The sequence below is a fragment of the Oryctolagus cuniculus genome, chromosome 6 (genome assembly GCF_051225735.1).
Source record: "Oryctolagus cuniculus isolate XC-2025 breed Fujian yellow rabbit chromosome 6, ASM5122573v1, whole genome shotgun sequence".
NCBI lineage: Eukaryota > Metazoa > Chordata > Mammalia > Lagomorpha > Leporidae > Oryctolagus > Oryctolagus cuniculus.
Window position 1 is genome coordinate 82,192,692 of NC_142872.1, and position 18,892 is coordinate 82,211,583.

An 18,892-nucleotide genomic window follows, 5' to 3' on the forward strand; every position below is an offset into this window, starting at 1 on the left:
CTGGGAGACTCATTCATGAACTGCACGGGGTGTTCCATAGACAGGTAACTCAGGTGCCCCAGGGTCCATTGAAGAGGACACCCAGCCTGGGTGGAGACAGCTAGCGGAGCTGGAAGGGCCCTCCAGATTGGGGAGATGGCACGGGCTGAGGCACAGGGGTGAGCAACAGCTGGAAGTGAGGATGCCCAGAGGTGTGCAAAGGTTGCGTGAGGGCCCCCAGGTCATGTAGGCTGTCTGCGGGAATTCAGATGGCAAACTCCAGTCTTCCATCAACTGCATGACTTCTCTGAGCACAACCTTGAGCTGTCACTCTTCTTCCTGATCACAAGTCCAGGGGGGGCTTCAAGAAAGAAATCTCATGCAAAATATGAGCACAGGCAGTGGCAGATGCACCGCTGATGCAGGGGAAGGGGCCAGAGGCCCTGCCGGGTGCAGATGGTCCAGCTTTGACTTGATGTGGGGGAACACAGAGGACTGACTATAATCCTTTAATGCTAAGAAAGGGTTTGTAATGAATCCTTGTGAACAAAGGCTAGAAATGGGCAGTTGATGGTAAACGGTGTACAATGGGCTGATAAGCACAAGAGAAAACTACCTGACCACAATTTCTTAGGCCTTAGGATAAAAGAGAGGCATACTAAAGTTTCTTGCTTGTGGAATGTACACATATTTAAAAACAAAAACAAAAAGTAGTATGTCTTTCTAGAGGAGTGGTGTCGATTATGTAATTCTGGAAACAAGGAGTGAGAGAGGTACCTTCTGACCCAGTTCCACCCACAGAACTTTAACTTTACTGAAGAATCAGGTATTGTTTGCTGCCTTCAGGAAGAGAAACTGGGTCATTGCAAGCCAAGGAAGGGAAAGCAATTTTTCACTCCAATAAGTCCTACGAATGTATTACCTCTTCAGAAAGTAAGTGTACTAATAAAAAAGGATCATTAATTTCTAAGAAGTTTGTGCAGATGGAGTAGTCTGTTGTTTTTTATATAATCTTTATAAAATTATGCTTATTAAGGTTTTGTAAAATACTGTTCATGTGATATGAATTTTAAAAACATAGCACCAGACTAAATATATGCTATGACCTAAATTTTCTAGGGAAAATTGAATTATGTGCATTAAAAAACTGAAAGTGAATTTAAAGTAACACCTTGACAGTAAGGACTCCATTTTGGAGCACCTGAGACTGCATCTTAAGAGAGCACCCCACCCTCCCTCCCGACACCAAGAGACACTGGTCTGAAACTATGATCTAAAACACTTGGACAATGACAGCCTGCTCCATCACACCTAGCAACCTGTGTCACACTTGGCAGAGGATAGAAACCCCCTAGCATGATTGCTCAAGCTTGCAAGCAGATAGGCTGCACCTGGGTTCATGATAAAAATGTAATTTGTCTATGTCCTACCTATGGTTTAAGCAAACACTTGGATTAATGTTGAGATTATAATTGAAATTGTTAAGATTGTAAGTGGTATTGTCAAGATTATAATTGATATTAGTTTCCCATAGGTTTTAGGTCAGCTTGACCTCGGTAACCATGTATTCTCCCCTGATCCTAGCAACCATGTGTTCCCCTCCCGATTTTGTGGCTTTTGGCTTTATAAACCATGTTGCTTTGAGCTTCAGGGCCGAGAGTTCTTTATGGCATGCCCACCGCGGGCAATAAAGGACCATCAAATTTTATCAATGTGTGGTGCTCCTTTGTTCACACTCGCTCAGGTACAACATTTTGGAGGCCCCAGTGAGATATGGAGCCCACCTCTGGGAAGACCTCGCTCCAGTCATTCCAGGTTGGTGCTCTGGCCATAGGGGAAACGCCCCCTGATGATGTTCCAGGGCCCCACGTCCTGATTCACTGACCTGGGAGGCTCAGATTGACCTCTTCACTGACCAGTTAGCCTTAGGTCCTCTGGTAAGTCGATTCTTGTTTTCTGGTGGCGCCTTCTGGGTATTCGAGGACTGACAAGATGCCAATACAGTCTCAGTTCTGTTCAAGTGCAATGGCGTTAGGACGGGAGACTCTGGTCTGGTTAAAGAAAGGCCTTTCCTGGATGTACTGGTTTCTGTTCCAGTTTCGTGGCCACTTTCTTTTTTTTCTTTTTTTCTTTTTTATTTATTTGACAGAGTTATAGACAGTGAGAGAGAGAGAGAGAAAGAGAAAGGTCTTCCTTCTGTTGGGTCACCCCCAAAATGGCCGCTACGGCCGGTGCTGCACTGATCCCAAGCCAGGAGCCAGGTACTTCTTCCTGGTCTCCCATGTGTGTGCAAGGGCCCAAGCACTTGGACCATCCTCCACTGCCCTCCCAGGCCACAGCAGAGAACTGGACTGCAAGAGGAGCAACTGGGATTAGAACCTGGTGCCCATATGGGATGCCAGCGCCGCAGGCGGAGGATTAGCCAAGTGAGCCACGGCACCGGCCCCATGGCCGCTTTCTGATGTACTGTCTGCATTCATGATCGCGGGAGGTAAATTCTTTTCCCTGTCCTGCCTGTCTCCTTTATTCCCTTATCTCTGGAGTCTCTCTGTCCCCTCCATTGAGCATGGGCTCTGCTCAGTCTAAGGGGACAACTTTTCAGTGTATGTTCTAAAATTTCTCTTTTTTAAATCTAGAAAGACTGCTGCCTTAAAAATTGCCTTGTCACTTGCCAAAGTTTTGTGGCTTGGTTTTTACAGATCTGGATGAAAAATAACAATGGGTGATCAGCCCTGATGTGGATTTTTTTCAATCTCTGGTTTATGTCATTGATTTCCAGCTGGAGTTTTATAAAAAGTGTAAATTCCACGTAAATGTAATTTTGACTTTAATTCAGATAAAAGTATGATGTATTATCAACATCTTAAGTCACTGAGGTGTAACTGCTAAATATGAATTGGGTAAAGGTAAATGAGATAAATGTGTCTAACAAATATGTTTTCATGAGAGTCCATATATAAAGAATAATTCAAGACTGCTTAAAACTAAGGTTAAAATTTGATGTGTTATCTTATTTTAAAAATGTTGTCTTAATTTACAGATTTTTAAGGGATTATTTCAATATAAATCAAGAAATCAGCAGATAAAAGGGGTCACAAGTATAAAATTGGTAAGGAAGCTTAAGAAAGAAAGAGGTTTAAAAAACAGGTTCAAGTTGTAAAAGGTGTGAGAAAGTCAAAAAAGGTAGTGACAAATTTTCTTAATAAAAAGCTATTAAAATCTGATCCTCTGTTAAAACAATGAGGTTTTTGTAATACAGATATGTTAGTAAATATTTTTAAATAATCTTTAAAAATCTATTAAACTGCAGCATCTCCTTTTAACAGTCTTTATTTAATTGGTTACTGGCATTTTCTATCTGGATCCAGGAAGCTCTCTTCTCTTTCCTAGCTCTGACTCTGTTACAGTTCTTCCAAGTTATGGGATGATTCCACGTGCTAACTTATATTTAAGGATTTTATTTCCCATTTTAATGACAAATAAACATCAATTTTGTATCCTACTTATGTTCTCTGTCTCTCCTTAAATTCTGATTGTTTAGAAACAGCTGTGTTTTTATTAAAAGAATCATGGTTTGGTTAAGTATATACTCAATCTAAAACATTTAAATGATCACTTTGTAACACGAATAAAATCGATCTCTATCGATGTGACTCATGCAAATGTCCAGAAGCTACAAAAATCTAATAATTTTGTTGTGTTATTAGTCACAGTGCTTGTCTTAATGAAAAACATTGTTGGTTCCGTGTTTAAATGTTTCCTCTTTTAGGTTTCAAAGCACTTTTTTTTCCTATCTTTATTGTATTCAGTACTTTGGTATGGCTCTACAAATAGATAAAGCCAAAGTTTAACAGGTTCCAACTAAAAAACATGTGGTTAATTCAGGTTACTAAAAACAGAAATCAATTCTAATTAATTGTAATTAAAAAAAAGTTAAAGATCTTAAAAAGCTGTTACTAAGACTGCTTTATTGTTCTATCCTGTAATGTATGTTATATGTATACATATTGTATGTCTACATAAAAAAGTATTAAGAACTCTGTTTTAATTGACTTATAGATATAAGATTGTTCATAAATTTAAACTACTAAGTTAACCCAAAATACATTTTTGGTTCACGTGACCTAAATAAACTTCTGTATCAGGTGTTTTAAACTTGGTGGTACAGAGAAACCAAAAATGATTTTTTTAAGTCATTGACATGTTCATGCTTGGGTTTGCTGGTTAAACAAGTTACACTTGTGCTAGATATTCAAACTATTTTTCCAACTACAAGTACTCTTATAATTTATAAAAGACTTTAGACTTTTTGGTAAATACTTTCATAAGTTGTTATTTGACAATTAAAATTGCTTACTAAGTTTTCACTTAATATTATTGACAGCAAGTAATCTAAAAAAACCTGTATTCTCTTCAAGATGAGAAACTGATTCTATTCTAAATTCTCCATCAGGATATACAGTTTGATCTTCAGACCTTATAAAAATAATGGCAAACATTTTTCTATCGTCATGCCTGGCCACATACAACAGCTAGATTTATTTTGCCATAGATACAGTAAACAGGCAAAACCTCCCGTTTCAAACCAAACTAATGGAGAAATACAAAGTCTTACTAATTGGTTCAAATGGTTTAGATAAAGTGGTCTTCATGTTTAATCTTATAAAATGCCTGTGACAACACATTTCTAGCCCAGGCCGCCAAAAATTAGTGATGGGATTGAGCACCCCCTTGGCTAACATCCTAAAGGCCTCCTGTGTGGTCTACTTTAACAAGGACCCAGAAAAAGAGGAGTGAGCTGGGCTACAGGAGCAATGTAAGTATAGGTGACAGGCCAGTTAATAATAGCTTTACACAGCGATCTGCCATCAAGGAGACCCAACAAGGCCAGTCAGCCCTAAATGGCATTGGTTTTTGATGTGGAAAGCCAGGGCTTTGGACAGACAGCAGTCATGGCAGAAGCCAGTCTCCAAAGAGCCCTATCAGCTCTGCCAGCCCAGAGCTGGGTCACTGGAAATGGAACTGCCCTGGCGTCGAAGGACTCCTAGGTCAGAACCGCAGAACTTGTTGGCTCTAAACTGAAAAGCCCTTCACTCTGCCCAGCTTCCAAAGTGACCACTGCCATCAGGGGGACAGCCTAGGGTCAGGAACATTGCAGACAGAGCTGTAGATTTGCTTTTACAGATCCTGCCTATTCTATACTGACTTCTTATTCAGGCCAGCTCTGCTTCCAGGCCAGCTAGGAACTGAGAGTCAACAGGGTGCCTGCCCTAAGGAGGTTCACACCTGTACCCCATGTAATTATCAAGCCCCTCCTGTCAGTTTGTTTGCCTCTAAATTAAAACAAAAACAAAACTCCCTCCTGGTTCTGACAGCACCTGTCATAGGTCCTCTAATAATGACTCTGTCCTTTGTTTTAGACCCTGTGTATTTAATCTGATTGTTAGATTTATTTTCTCAGATTTAAAGCATACATGGCCATGCACATAAAGCCTTGGATGAAAGCAGTTTCTGCAAACTGACACGCAGCCTCCTTAAGAGGCCACCTTCTGTTTTGACTGCCATTCCCGACTCCACATCCTAAGGGGCCCCCAAGGTAACGACCCCCTGTCAGCAGGAAGTAGTCAAGATGAGATTGACAGCCTGGGTCCTTACAATAGTAGGGTGCGGATTAAAAGAGGGAGATGGCTGAGGCCCTCTGGTTGGGCTAAGTGTTGGCCCCTCAGACTTTAACAGAATGTCTTATACATACAGGCTGTAAGCTGTGAACAAAAGATTTACTCTGAGACTTGGTCTCAACTCTTCCTCACTGCAATATCCTATACCCAAAACTAGCAACAGTGGGGCTGGGTCCACCAAAGCAAACACCAGTGTGGGGAGCAACTGGGAGCAACTCGGACTAGACTAAGTTACTGGAATTAAGACTTATTCTATGCATCTGCTCTCCCACAATATGGCGCTGGGAGAGGAGGAAACAGCTTCTACACAGCTGCCTCCAGTTCAACCAATAAACTGTAGGACCTGCTCCTGATTGGAGGAGAGCAGTGTACTCGGCGTGTGGGTAGCAGAGTTGGGATTGGCGGAAGAGGACTATAAAGGAGGAGAGAGACAACATGCACCAGGAACATCTATCTGGAGGAACACCTGTGCAGCCCCGGAGAGAGCCAGCCGGCGGTGTGCCGCTCCCCCGCGGAAGTGGGGAAAGTGGCAGGGGGAACCGCCCTTCCACGGAGGTGGAAGGGTCGGTAGTCAACCCGGGAAGAACCAGCAGCAAACCCGGGGAGGGCCGAGCAGACAGAAGAACAGCGCAGGGTCCTGTGTCGTTCCTCCACGAAGACGGGGAGCGACACACCAGCTCTTAGCACCTCCCATTCCAGTTGTCACCAAAAGGCCCCAGGTTAGTTCGGGTCCTAGTTGGGTTCAGTGTGCCAGGCACTGCTGCCCTCAGCACAGCATCCTGGGTTCTGGGTGAGCTAAGTGCTTCCCATATGCCTGCATCAGCCAACTCCGATCTTCTGCTGATCTGTTATACAGCCAGGTAGAGTCTCTTAAAGGGGTTGTCCTGACTGTAGGCCCCTGAATTCTTAGCCAGTTACTAAATTTCATTAGACAAAGTACAGCTTCTGGTAAACTCATGTAGATACATACCTCTTACTCTGTTCTAAATATACTTCCTGATCCATATGATGTGGCTGAATCAAGGATTTGATTATTGTCAAAACACAAAATGGGGAATGAAGTAACACCTTGACAGTAGGGACTCCATTTTGGAGCACCTGAGACTGCATCTTGAGAAAGTACTACCCTCACCTCCACCCCCATGAGACTGGTCTGAAACTATGATCTAAAACACTTGGACAATGGCAGCCTGCTCCATCACACCTGGCAACCTGCCTCACACTTGGCAGAGCATAGAAACCCCCTAGCATGATTGCTCAAGCTTGGAAGCAGATAGGCTGCACCTGGGTTCATGATAAAACTGTAATTTGTCTATGTCCTACCTATGGTTTAAGCAAATACCTGGATTAATGTTGAGATTATAATTGAAATTGTTAAGATTGTAAGTGGTATTGTCAAGATTATAATTGATATTAGTTTCCCATAGGTTTTAGGTCAGCTTGACCTCGGTAACCATGTATTCCCCTCCCGATTTTGTGGTTTTTGGCTTCATAAACCTCCTGTTGCTTTGAGCTTCAGGGTTGAGAGTTCTTTAGGGCATGAGTCCACTCTCCACCACGGGCAATAAAGGACCATCAAATTTTATCAGTGTGTGGTACTCCTTTGTTCACACTCGCTCAGGTACAACAAATTCACCAATGCTTAATTTTTTTTAAAAAATTAAGGAGTAGTGGAATTTTGGTTGATTTATTTTTTCCCTTGTACCGTTTTATTTTCCAATTTTCTGTTATATTCATGTGTTTATTTCATAAGAAATATGTCCCTGAGGACATACGCACATGGACATTCCCACTCCAGATGGTAGACTGAAATTATGCATTTGTATCCTATTCTCTTCCAAAATTCCACTGGAAATAAAAATGTGACTAAGATCATAATAGTGTTAGAAGAAAAGAAAGGAGCTACCAGTAAGTGCTTAGTAGAGGTTAGGCAGATGGCTCCTGTTTCTAGACACCAGAGCAAAAGATGCCTGATATGAATACACATCCTGGGAAGACACTACAAAAATGAGTCATTCTTCCCCACAGAAACTCCAGTTCAGTAAGTAACACGAAGAGTGCAAATGGGAATTGGGACACCGGATGGAATAAGAATGTTAATAGAAAACAAGTCTGTGGGTGAACTGAAGTAAAATATAGGAAAATTATTTTGTAAGTTGGGGCTAGACAAGGGGAAAAAGCATAAACTCAGAAAGCATAAACTGTTGATTTGACTGCATTCCAAAAAATTATAAACTTTAGTAAAAAATATTTTAATTAAGCACAGTAAAATGATATGTAACAGGCCAAGAGAAGATATTTTTGCCTGCAGAATTGTCCATTAGTAATTAGTCATAATATTTAGCATTTTATAAACCAGTTTGAATAGGACTAGGAAAAATGGGTGAAGAAATGGACAATTTACAGATAAATAAATACAAATAAAAAAAGTCTGAAAATATGTGAAATTTCACCAGTTTTCAGGGAAAGGCAAATTGAAAGTGAGTATTACTATTTAACATTCTTTTTTTAATTAAATTTATTTAATGTCTCTACACATTAAATAAGAATCTGGGCTTGGTTAGGGTGTGGGGACACAGGCATTCTCATACATCATGGAGTGAAAGTGGATGTCTTTTAGTGTTGACAGTTGGGAAGCAGCTGTCATGCCTTTTGCTCACTATTTCACATCTAGGAACCATCATGTAGAAATACTGACATTTGTTCAGAAAGAAGTTTCACTGAAGCTTGTTTGTAAAAGCAGAAACTCAGAAACTACTTAAATGCACATCTATTCCATTGATTGTGGTGTAGTCATACAATACAATTTTATGAGGCTGAGAAAAAGAATGGAGTTATAATTCTATTTACTGCTAGGGAAAGATCTCCAGGGTGTGATAAGTGAAAAAATGTCATAGAATCATTTCATTGAGGTTCAATTTATGATTATATAATTGTATGTGTGTGTGAATGGGTGTGATAGGAATGCATGTGTCATCCAGATGGAAATGCATAGAGGGTTGGATCTTGACAGATACGCATCAAAGTGTTTACAGTGGTTACCTCTGGAGGGTAAAGGCGTGAGGGAGTCGCCCATGGTTTTTGTTTTGTTTTTAAAGATTAATTTGAAAGGCAGAGTTACAGAGAGGCAGAGAGAGAGAGAAATCTTCCATCTGCTGGTTCATTCCCCCAGATGGCCAAAATGGCAGGAGCTGGGCCAATCCGAAGCCAGGAGCCAGGAGCTTCTTCCAGGTCTCTCACATGGGTGCGTGGGCCCAAGAACTTGGTCCATTCTTGACTGCTTTCCCAGGTGCATTAGCAGGGAGCTGGATTGGAAGTGAAATAGCCAGGACTCAAACCGACAGCCACATGGGATGCTGGCACTGCAGGTGGTGGCTTTGCCTGCTACCCCACAGAACTGGCCCCTCCCATGTTTTGATACATGAATCTGTTATTCGACTTTCTGCATGTCATTCATCATTTTGTGACGTTAAAAACAAAAAAGTTTAAAATGTGCACCTTTTCTAGTTAAGACAAGACTCATTTTTTTAAACTTTTATTTAGTAAATATAAATTTCCAAAGTACAGTTTATGGATTACAATGGCTTTCCCCCCCCTATAACTTCCCTCCCACCCGCACCCCTCCCATCTCCCCCTCCCTCTCCCATTCCATTCACATCAAGATTCATTTCCAATTATCTTTATATACAGAAGATCGCTTTAGTATATATCAAGTAAAGATTTCATCAGTTTGCACCCACAAAGAACAAAAAGTGTAAAATACTGTTTGAGTACTAGTTATAGTATTAATTCACATTGGACAACACATTAAGGACAGAGATCCCACATGAGGAGTAAGTACACAGTGACTCTTGTTATTGACTTAACAATTTGACACTCTTGTTTATGGCGTCAGAAATCTCCCTAGGCTCTAGTCATGAGTTTCCAAGGCTATGGAAGCCTTTTGAGTTCGCAGACATCGATCTTATTTAGACAAGGTCATAGTCAAAGTGGAAGTTCTCTCCTCCCTTCAGAGAAAGGTACCTCTTTCTTTGATGGCCCATTCTTTCTACTGGGATCTCACTTGCATAGATCTTTCATTTAGGTCATTTTTTTTTTTTTTTTGCCATAGTGTCTTGGCTTTCCATTCCTAAAATACTCTCATGGGCTCTTCAGCCATATCCGAATGCCTTAAGGGCTGATTCTGAGGCAAGAGTGCTATTTAGGACATCTGCCATTCTGTGAGTCTGCTGTGTATCCCACTTCCCATGTTGGATCATTCTCTCCCTTTTTGATTCTATCAGTTAGTATTAGCAGACACTAGTCTTGTTTGTGTGATCCCTTTGACTCTTAGACCTATCAGTGTGATCAATTATGAACTGAAATTGATCACTTGGACTAGTGAGATGGCATTGGTACATGCCACCTTGATGGGATTGTATTGGAATCCCCTGGCACATTTCTAACTCCACCATTTGGGGCAAGTCCGATTGAGCATGTGCCAAATTGTACATCTCCTCCCTCTCTTATTCCCACTCTTATATTTAACAGGGATCACTTTTCAGTTAAATTTAAGCACCTAAGAATAATTGTGTGTTAATTACAGAGTTCAACCAATAGTATTAACTAGAACAAAAAATACTAAAAGGGATAAAGTATTAAATTGTACATGAACAGTTAGGACAAGGGCTGATCAAATCACTGTTTCTCATAGTGTCCCTTTCACTTCAACAGGTTTCCTTTTTTGTGCTTGGTTATCACCGATCAGGGAGAACATATGATATTTGTCCCTTTGGGACTGGCTTAATTCACTCAGCATGATGTTTTCCAGATTCCTCCATTTTTAAGAGTGTATTGTCTCTAGGTCTTTGAGAAACAGTAGAAGTCCAACCACCACCAATGGAGTAGTATGTAGTCATTTTTATGAAATTGTGTTGAAAATAGATTAGTTTTACCAAATTGTATTATTTTGGCAGAGGAGATTATAAGATCCTGGGGGAGGAACATGATTAGTGTCAAGATAGAGTTGCTGCTGTTCCACAACAAGAGAAAAGCAGTGTTAGCTGGAACGGCAGCAGTAGGAAATGCGTGCGTTTGAGTGGGATGAAAACTGCCTCTGAATAATCCACGTTGAGGGAGCCAAAGGACATTTGTGGTATCATCTTGTTGTGGAAAGTAACCAGGCACTAAAGAAATGCAAGAGTTTCAGGAAACAGAAACTACAGGAGGACAGCGATAGGACTGGGTGCACCACTGGAATTCCTGATGTGCTACATTTCCCAGGATGGCTGGGCAGGACACTGACCACGCTTCACTCTCTCTTTCTCCAAAGGGATAAAAGGATGTATTGTTCTGTGCTGGTTCTTGCTCTCCTATTTATTCCAAGGTCATTAGCACTTCAAAAAAACTTTGTTTCTGAATAATCATAGCATGAGTGGCACGATAATGAATTTATGTAGATTTGACCCAGATTGTTGTGCCAAGGTTGGTTAAATTGTGTTGGAGGAGAGTTCAGATACAGCCAATGTCTCATGGCCAGGTCAGTTTTCTCCCCTTTTCATTTTCCCCTTCTTTACTGTGACTTCTTTTCCATTTTGATTTCATCTTTCATTGGTGGAAATACTACTAGAGAAGGGTGTTAACTGCTTATTTAGCTATAGAAACAGTTGGTGGTACATATGTGATCAGAGTGAAGAACAAGAGAGCCTTCCTCCAAGTCCTCCAAGTTTTATTGACATGTTATTTACATGCTATACAATCCATCTATTATAAATGTCCAGTCTTGGACAGGCGCTGTGGCATAGTGGGTAAAGCTGCCCCATGTAGTGCCGGCATCCCGTATGGGTGCCAGTTCGAGTCCCAGCTGCTCCACTTTTAATACAGCTCTTTGCTATGGCCTGGGAAAGCAGTAGAAAATGGCCCCAAGTCCTTGGGCCCCTGCACATGCATAGGAGACCTGGAAGAAGTTCCTGGCTCCTGGCTTCTGATTGGCACAGCTCTGTCCATTGTAGCCAATTGGGGGAGTGAACCAGAGGATGGAAGCGCTCTCTCTCTCTGTCTCTCTCTCTGCTTCTTCCTCTCTGTAACTGCCTTTCAAATAAATAAATAAATCTTTAAAAAATGTCCAGTCTTGGTTTTAGTAAATTTAAATCCTTGTACAGTTATACATTGCTCTAATTCAGTTTTAGAATATTTCTGTCGTTCCTATAAGTTCTTTTGGGAGCATTTTAAGCCAAGTATTTGGCCTGTCTTTCTTGGAGAGAGGAAATAACAAAATGGTATAAATTCTGGCCCCAAACACATGTGATAACGAACATGTGAGTTGATATTCCTCAAGGATTTTTTTCCCACATTTAATTTTTCATTTACATCTAAAGATGAAGAAATGTATCCACTTTCTATCACCCAGCCCTCACTTCCCACGTGAGCCTTCTGCAAGTGCAGCCTCTCTGGAGTTCTGGCTTTTCATGGATGTTTTCCAGTTAATCCTCTTGGGTTCTACAGGCTGTTGTAATTTGGATGTGTCACTCCAAATATTCATGTATTAGAAACAATCCCCAAGATTGATGCTATTTTGGGGGTTTGCCTTTGGGAAGTGCTTAGAGTTAGATGAGGTCATTAGGGTGGGGCCCTGTGATGGGTGGGATTAGCGGCTTTATAATAGAGTGAGAAAGACCTGAGCACACACTTTCCCTTGCTCTTGCAATGTTTAACCCTCTGCCATGGAAGGATGCAGGCAAGACTGCTCTCTTCAGATGCCTGCACCATGCTCTTGTACTGCCCAGAGTCCAGCCTGTGAAAAAAAAATATCTTTTCTTTTTAACTTGCCCAAGGCTGTGGCATTCTATTATAATGGCAGAAAACAGAGACACAGCTTCATGTTTTTGTCTATTTTCCCCATTGAGCACCTGGGAGGGTCCATCCACCCCTCTGCCCACCTCCCAACAAGCACCAGCACAAGGTGGACTTAACTCTCAGGATTTTTACTTTCTCATCATCTAGGTGCAGACCTTACTCTCTTTCCCAATGGTTCAGCCAAGTATTTTGAAATATTAAAGATTTTTTATCAGTAATTTTTAGATTCATACTGAAAGACTATGCTGAACGTCTAGTCACCCACATATAAGAAATGGGAGCCATCATATTTATCTTTGTATATGTTTTCTTTGAGTGTCTTTTAAAAACTTATGTGTTTGGGGTACCAGCACTGTGGTATAGTAGGCTAGGCCTCTGCCTGCGGTGCCAGCATCCCATATGGGCACCAGTTTGTCCTAGGTGCTTCACTTTTTTTTTTTTTTTAACATTTATTTATTTATTTGAAAGGCAGAGCTACAGAGAGGCAGAGGTAGAGAGAGAGACAGAGAGAAGGGCTGCTTCACTTCTGATCCAGCTCCCTGCTTATGGCCTGGGAAAGCAATAGAAGATGACCCAAGTGCTTGGGTCCTTGTACCTGTGTGGGAGACCCAGGAGAAGCTCCTGGCTCCTGGTTTTAGATTGGCCCAGCTCCAGCTGTTGCAGGCATTTGGGGAGTGAATCAGTGGATGGAGGACCTTTCTTTCTATCTCTTCCTTTTTCTCTCTGTAACTCTGCCTTTCAAATAAATAAAATCTTTTAAACATTATTTGAGTGAGAGAGACAGACACACGTACACACACAGAGAGAAAGAGAGAGACAGAGAAAGATGGAGAGAGAGCAAGCTTTCATTTGCTAGTTTACTTTGCAAATTCCCACAACAACTGAGGCCAGGCCAGGTCAAAGCTAAGAGCCCAGAACTCAATCCAGGTCTCCTAATATGGGTAGCAAAGACCCAACTACATGAGCCACCACTGCTACATCCTGTCTTGCGCATTCACAGGAAGTTGGAGTCAGGAACTGGAGCCTAGTAACAAACCCAGGCACTCTAGTGTGGAACACTGTGCCTTAACTGCTAGGCAACTACTTGTCCCTTTCTTGCATTTTTAAGAACATTTATCACATTCCAGGAGTCTCCAGGCTGGCGGTACATGGAAGGCATCTATGTGTATGGCTACACCACAGTGCACAAAGCAAAGTGTATATGCAGGCTTCTATGGAGAGACACGGAATGCGATCATTTCAAGAGAACTAATTTCCGGGTCTTCACCGTGTACTCTTTCCTAAAACCGATCTTCCCTTGGAACAGCCCAGTGTGGTCTGATTCTCTGTTCTCAGCCTTCTCATCATCATCCTGTCCTTTTCAGCAAAACGTGGGAGTACTTCCTGAGTCTTACTTCTGTTCTGCCCATGGATACAAAAACCGGGGTGACATTGACTAATTATAGAATGGAGAGCTCCTGAGGAGGAGATCCATAGGACAGAAGTGAAACTAGCCAGAAAGATGGGAAGGGCCTTTTTCATCCTGCTGGTGTTGTGCCCACATCGTTAGATCCCCAAACGCCGCCAGAGACTCGAACACACCGAAATGCAAAAGCAAGGTTTATTTCGGAAGTACAAGCCGCGTCAGGGACCCCGTCTAACCAACCACGCAGCAGAAGGCAGAGGAAGACCCCGAGCCGTGCTTGGGAGCCTCTTTTAAAGCCGGGTTAAGTCATCGAGGGGTAACAGTGGATTTTCTAGGGTCGCCTCTGGTGCTTCCTGATGGAATGCGGTTGTTCCTGATTGGTTCAGACCCAGGGGATTTCCTTATATGATGACCGCTAACAAGCTGCTCTGTTGTAAGTTTCAGTTTCCCCTGAGTGGCGCTGCTTTTATGGGAAGTCGGGCCTGCCTCCCCGAATGGAGGCACTTTTTCAAAATGTAGTTACTCTGGCCCTTCACTAGGAGACCCGCAACAAAACTTTCTACTGTTTCTGTCCTTCTTAGTGCTGCAATGTAGGAATGAAATTCCTGTTGCACAAATGCATGTTTAATACTTCCATTTTCTTTTAAAAGATTTATTTTATTTATTTGAAAGAGAGTTAAAGAGAGAGGTAGAGACAGAGAGAGAGGTCTTCCATCTGCTGGTTCACTCCCCAGATGGCCTCAATGGCCGGAGCTGCGCCGATCCAAAGCCAGGAGCCAGGAGCTTCTTCCAGGTCTCTCACATGGGTGCAGGGGCCCAAGAACTTGGGCCATCTTCTACGGCTATCCCAGGCCACAGCTGAGAGCTAGATCAGAAGAGGAGCAGCCGGGACTAGAACCAGTGCCCATATGGGATGCTGGAGCTTCAGGCCAGGGTGTTAACCCACTGCGCCATAGCGCTGGCCCCATAATACTTTCATTTCCAAGAGTAGGTCAGACTTCTTCTAACAGCAAGTGTGTGTTTGGGGTCTTGACTTTGATGTAAAAGACTGATTTTGTCCTATAATTTACATGGCACCTTTCTCCATCAGTTCAATATGCTAAATTTGTAGCTTCAAGGGGATGATAAAAAACATTTTAAGTGCGTTGGAATTTGCATCTTTTCAATTCCTTACATTTGTGATTTGAAAAACTGCAGGTGTCACATTAAAAATGTGGGGAGATAAGTGATATTGAAAGCTAGGGGTTATTCAAACAAATCTGAAAACCATTGATGTGTATTGTTTTTTCTTTATTGTTTCTGTTTTTCTATTTTCTTGCTTGTTTTAGGGTTTTGTCATTTTGGTAATTTTCATAATAGAGTTTGGAAATCACAGCTCTTAATTTGTGAAACTTGTATTACTTGTTTTTCCTAGCTGTAAATTATAGAAAATAAGGAGAGGGACTACCCAGTTGCCAAGTACATTAGAGCTGTGATTGGAAATTAGTTTTGAGAGCAAAGAGCCCTTAAGGATTTGGATCAGCTTCATGAAAATGATATGTACAAAGTGCCCATTTTAGCGTTATCTGTAATGGCTCAGAATTGGATCAGCTATCCAGATAATTCATAGTGTAGTCCCACAGTAGAATATTATATAGCAAAGAAATGTAGTGAACTGCTGCTACAGCAATTTGTGGTTGACTCAGAAAAATGATGCTGGACAAAATGACAAATATAAATGTATCCTGTGTGCTTCTACTTACATAAAATTCAGAAAAGGCAATACCATTCTGTGTGATGAAAGTTAGAGCACTGGGTACCCCTAGAGAGTCATGACTGAGAGGGAGCACAATGACAGTTCAGAGGTATGGCCCAAGGACTCTATCTGGACCTGGCTGTCATCACATACTTGTGTTCACTGTGCTGTGCATGCTTGTGCCCGCTTTGCTGAAGGTGTATGTCCTGTTTCAGTGAAATGTTTACTTAAAGAAGGACTTTGGAGGACTGGCAGGATGGCACAGTGGCCTAAACTACTGCTTCTGTTGTTGGCGTCCTATAACAGTGTGATTGGTGTCCTGGCTGCTCTGCTTCCAGTTCAGCTCCCTGATAATGTACCTGGGAAAGCAGCAGATAATGGCCCAAGTATTGGGCCTCTGTCACTCATGTGAGAGACCCAGGAGGAGTTCCAGGCTCCTGGCTTTGGTCTGGCCCAGCACTGGCTATTGTAGCCATTTGGAGAGTGAACTAGTAGATGGAAGATGTCTCTCTCTCACTGTGGCTTTCAAATAAATAAATAAATAAAGTTGTGCTTCCTGTCACCTAAAGAAAACCACAGCAACTGTTTTGTGGGAAGTATTTTTTTGGCCAGGTAGAGTTATAGACAGTGAGAAAGAGAGAGAGAGCAAGGTCTTCCTTCCATTGGTTCACTCCCCAATTGGCTGTTCTGGCTGGCGCTGCGCCGATCCGAAGCCAGGAGCCAGGTGCTTCTTCTTGGTCTCCCATGCGGGTGCAGGTGCCCAAGCACTTGGGCCATCCTCCACTGCCCTCCTGGGCCACAGCAGAGAGCTGGACTGGAAGAGGAACAACCAGGACTAGAAGCCGGTGCCCATATGGAATGCCGGCGCCACAGGCGGAGGATTAACCAAGTGAGCCATGGTGCTGGCCCCTTGTGGGAAGTATTTTTTTCAGCTATTTTTAATGGTGTTGATTGAACATGTTGATGATTTTTAGGTGAACACTTTGTCACTGAGAACATTACTTAGCTTTGGCCTGTACAGACAGGCCTAACAGAGGCAGGCACGACAGGGCCATGTGGTGAGTTTAATAGCGGGGGATCACTATGTAACAAGCTTTCACTTGCGCTTTGATTCTTACAGTATCTCTCATTTCTGGCAGGGTGGAGGCAGGATATAATTCTAGGTCTATGGGAGGAATTTCTTGTCTAATTGCAAACACCTGTGCTTGGCACAGATCCTGTGAAACTTTCCCATGGGCCCTGAGACACACCTGCGTGCTATGGACCACACCCCCTTGTGGGGGTGCAGGGAACTCCCAGCCAATGCACACAGCACATGGAACCCTTTCCCCAGTGCCCACCTGCACCAGGGGTCAACAACTCCACACCCCAAGCTTCTACCCCTACCTTTACCCCAGTTCTTCATTCTCCCCACCCACCCCAGGAAAGCACCCTCCCTCCCCCCATATGCAACATGAGCCATGGGTGTTAAGACAGGCAGTCTCTTGCTTTTGGACTTTATTGACTGCTGAAAAGTTCAACGGCTGTGTTCTTAAGATAGAGTTATTCACAGAAAGTTTCCGTATCATCACATTTATGATATGTGTTTTGCATATACCATGCCACAGTGTTGTCTTTACGATTTGAACAGATGATGGTAGCAATAACTTCTAGAGAATCACCTCTTTGGATCTGTTGCACAGAAAGGACTGTCTGCCCCAGAGTGAGGCCACTGACACCTGTCCTGGGCCTGGATCAGCTGCCAGTGCACCTGATTTGTCTCTGACATTGTGCAGACTTTGTCATCCCCACCCATGTGCCACTCCTGGCTTGGTTTGGAGCCCATTCTGTTCTCTCCTGAAACATGCCTGTTCCTGAGGAGCCGGTGCTGGCATGGGTGGGGAAGAAGAGGAGAGAGCCCCACAGAACAATTGCCTTGAGGCTTGGCTTGGCAGAAACCTAGAAGGAAACTGGCTGTGTTTGGAGGTTGACAGGCAGCATCATCATGTAAGAGCACCCCATCCTCATTTGCCTGCTGTTGTGTTCATCATTCAAGGGAGGCTCAGGTGAGTGAGTGTATACTGTGGAAACTGCAGGTGAGGGGCCTGTGTTGTGATGCAGTGGGTTAAGCCGGCACCTGTGATGTTGGCATCCCAGTTTGCTGCTCTACCTCCCTGTTCTACTGATCCACCTCCCTGCTAATGCACATGGGAAGGCAGCAGAATGTAGTCCATGTACCTGAGCCCCTGTTAGCCAGGATGGAGTTTTTGGCTCCTGGCTTCTACATTATGCAGCCGCAGCCATTGAAGCCACTTGGGGAGTGAAGCATTATATGAAGGATTCTCTCTCTCTCTCTCTCTCCCTCTCTCTCTCCTTCCCCCTCTCTCTGTTTATGCCGCTCTCCATGTCACCTTAACTTTCAAAAAAAAATCTTTAAAAAAGAAAAAGAGAGCTGGTGTTGTGGTATAGTGGATAAGGCCCCTGCCTACAATGCCAGCATGCCATATAGGCACCAGTTCATGACATGGCTGCTCCACTTCCAATCTAGTCCCCCACTAAGGGCCTGGGAAAAGCAGCGAAAGATGGTCCAGGTGTTTGGACCCCTGCATCCAAGTGGGAGACCCAGAAGAAGCTTCTGGCTCTTGGCTTTGGCCTGGCCCAGCCATGGCCATTGTGGCCATTTGAGGGACTGAACCAAGGGATGGAAGATTCTCTCTCTCTCTCTCTCTCTTTATCTCTCTCTGTCTCTGTAACTCTGCCTTTAAAATATATAATTAAATATTTTTAAAAAAGAAAAAATTGAATGAAAAAGAAATTGCACGTAAGTGAAATTCACAAGCAGGAAAGCTGAGGAAGTGATGTAGTACAGTTTGACTTGAGTTTAGATGATGTTAGATACGGGAAACATTTTGGAAATCCAGTAAATCCAGAAGTTTTCTGTTTTTGAAGAAGTAACTTGAGAGACGTGGGGCACTCACCACCAAGTTAACTGGATCGGTTGTGCTTTGCATGTTTTCTGTCTTGGGAAATAGCATACGTTGTGAGTTTAGCTCCTGGAACCAGCATGAGGTGGATTGAGGGTGGAGCACCTCTCACTTGAATCTACTTCTACCCCTGTTGGTATGCTGACCCCTATTGGTCTGACATTGGGTGAGCAGTCACTTGACCTCTTCGAGCTTCAGTTGTCTGATCTGTAAAGTGGGCATAAGAACATGTAACTCTTCTGGTTGTTCTATGGAGTAAATGATAGCACTGAAAAATACTCATGACTCATACTTACTG

General features: G+C 42.9%; 1 long non-coding RNA gene across 6 annotated transcripts in view; it reads left to right on the top strand.

Annotated features, from left to right (window-relative positions):
- Nucleotides 1-18,892, top strand: part of LOC103348026 (uncharacterized) — an 82,983-nt gene that overhangs the window by 1,104 nt on the left and 62,987 nt on the right. For 2 of the 6 annotated variants that reach the window (XR_016235660.1, XR_016235659.1), the window contains one exon: nucleotides 781-912. The exons of 2 other annotated variants lie outside the window; for them this stretch is intronic. This is a non-coding gene — a long non-coding RNA (uncharacterized LOC103348026). Of the gene's footprint in view, nucleotides 1-780; nucleotides 913-1,723; nucleotides 1,917-18,892 lie in introns of all 6 variants that reach the window. 2 more of the 6 variants (XR_016235664.1, XR_016235661.1) reach the window with 2 other exon arrangements.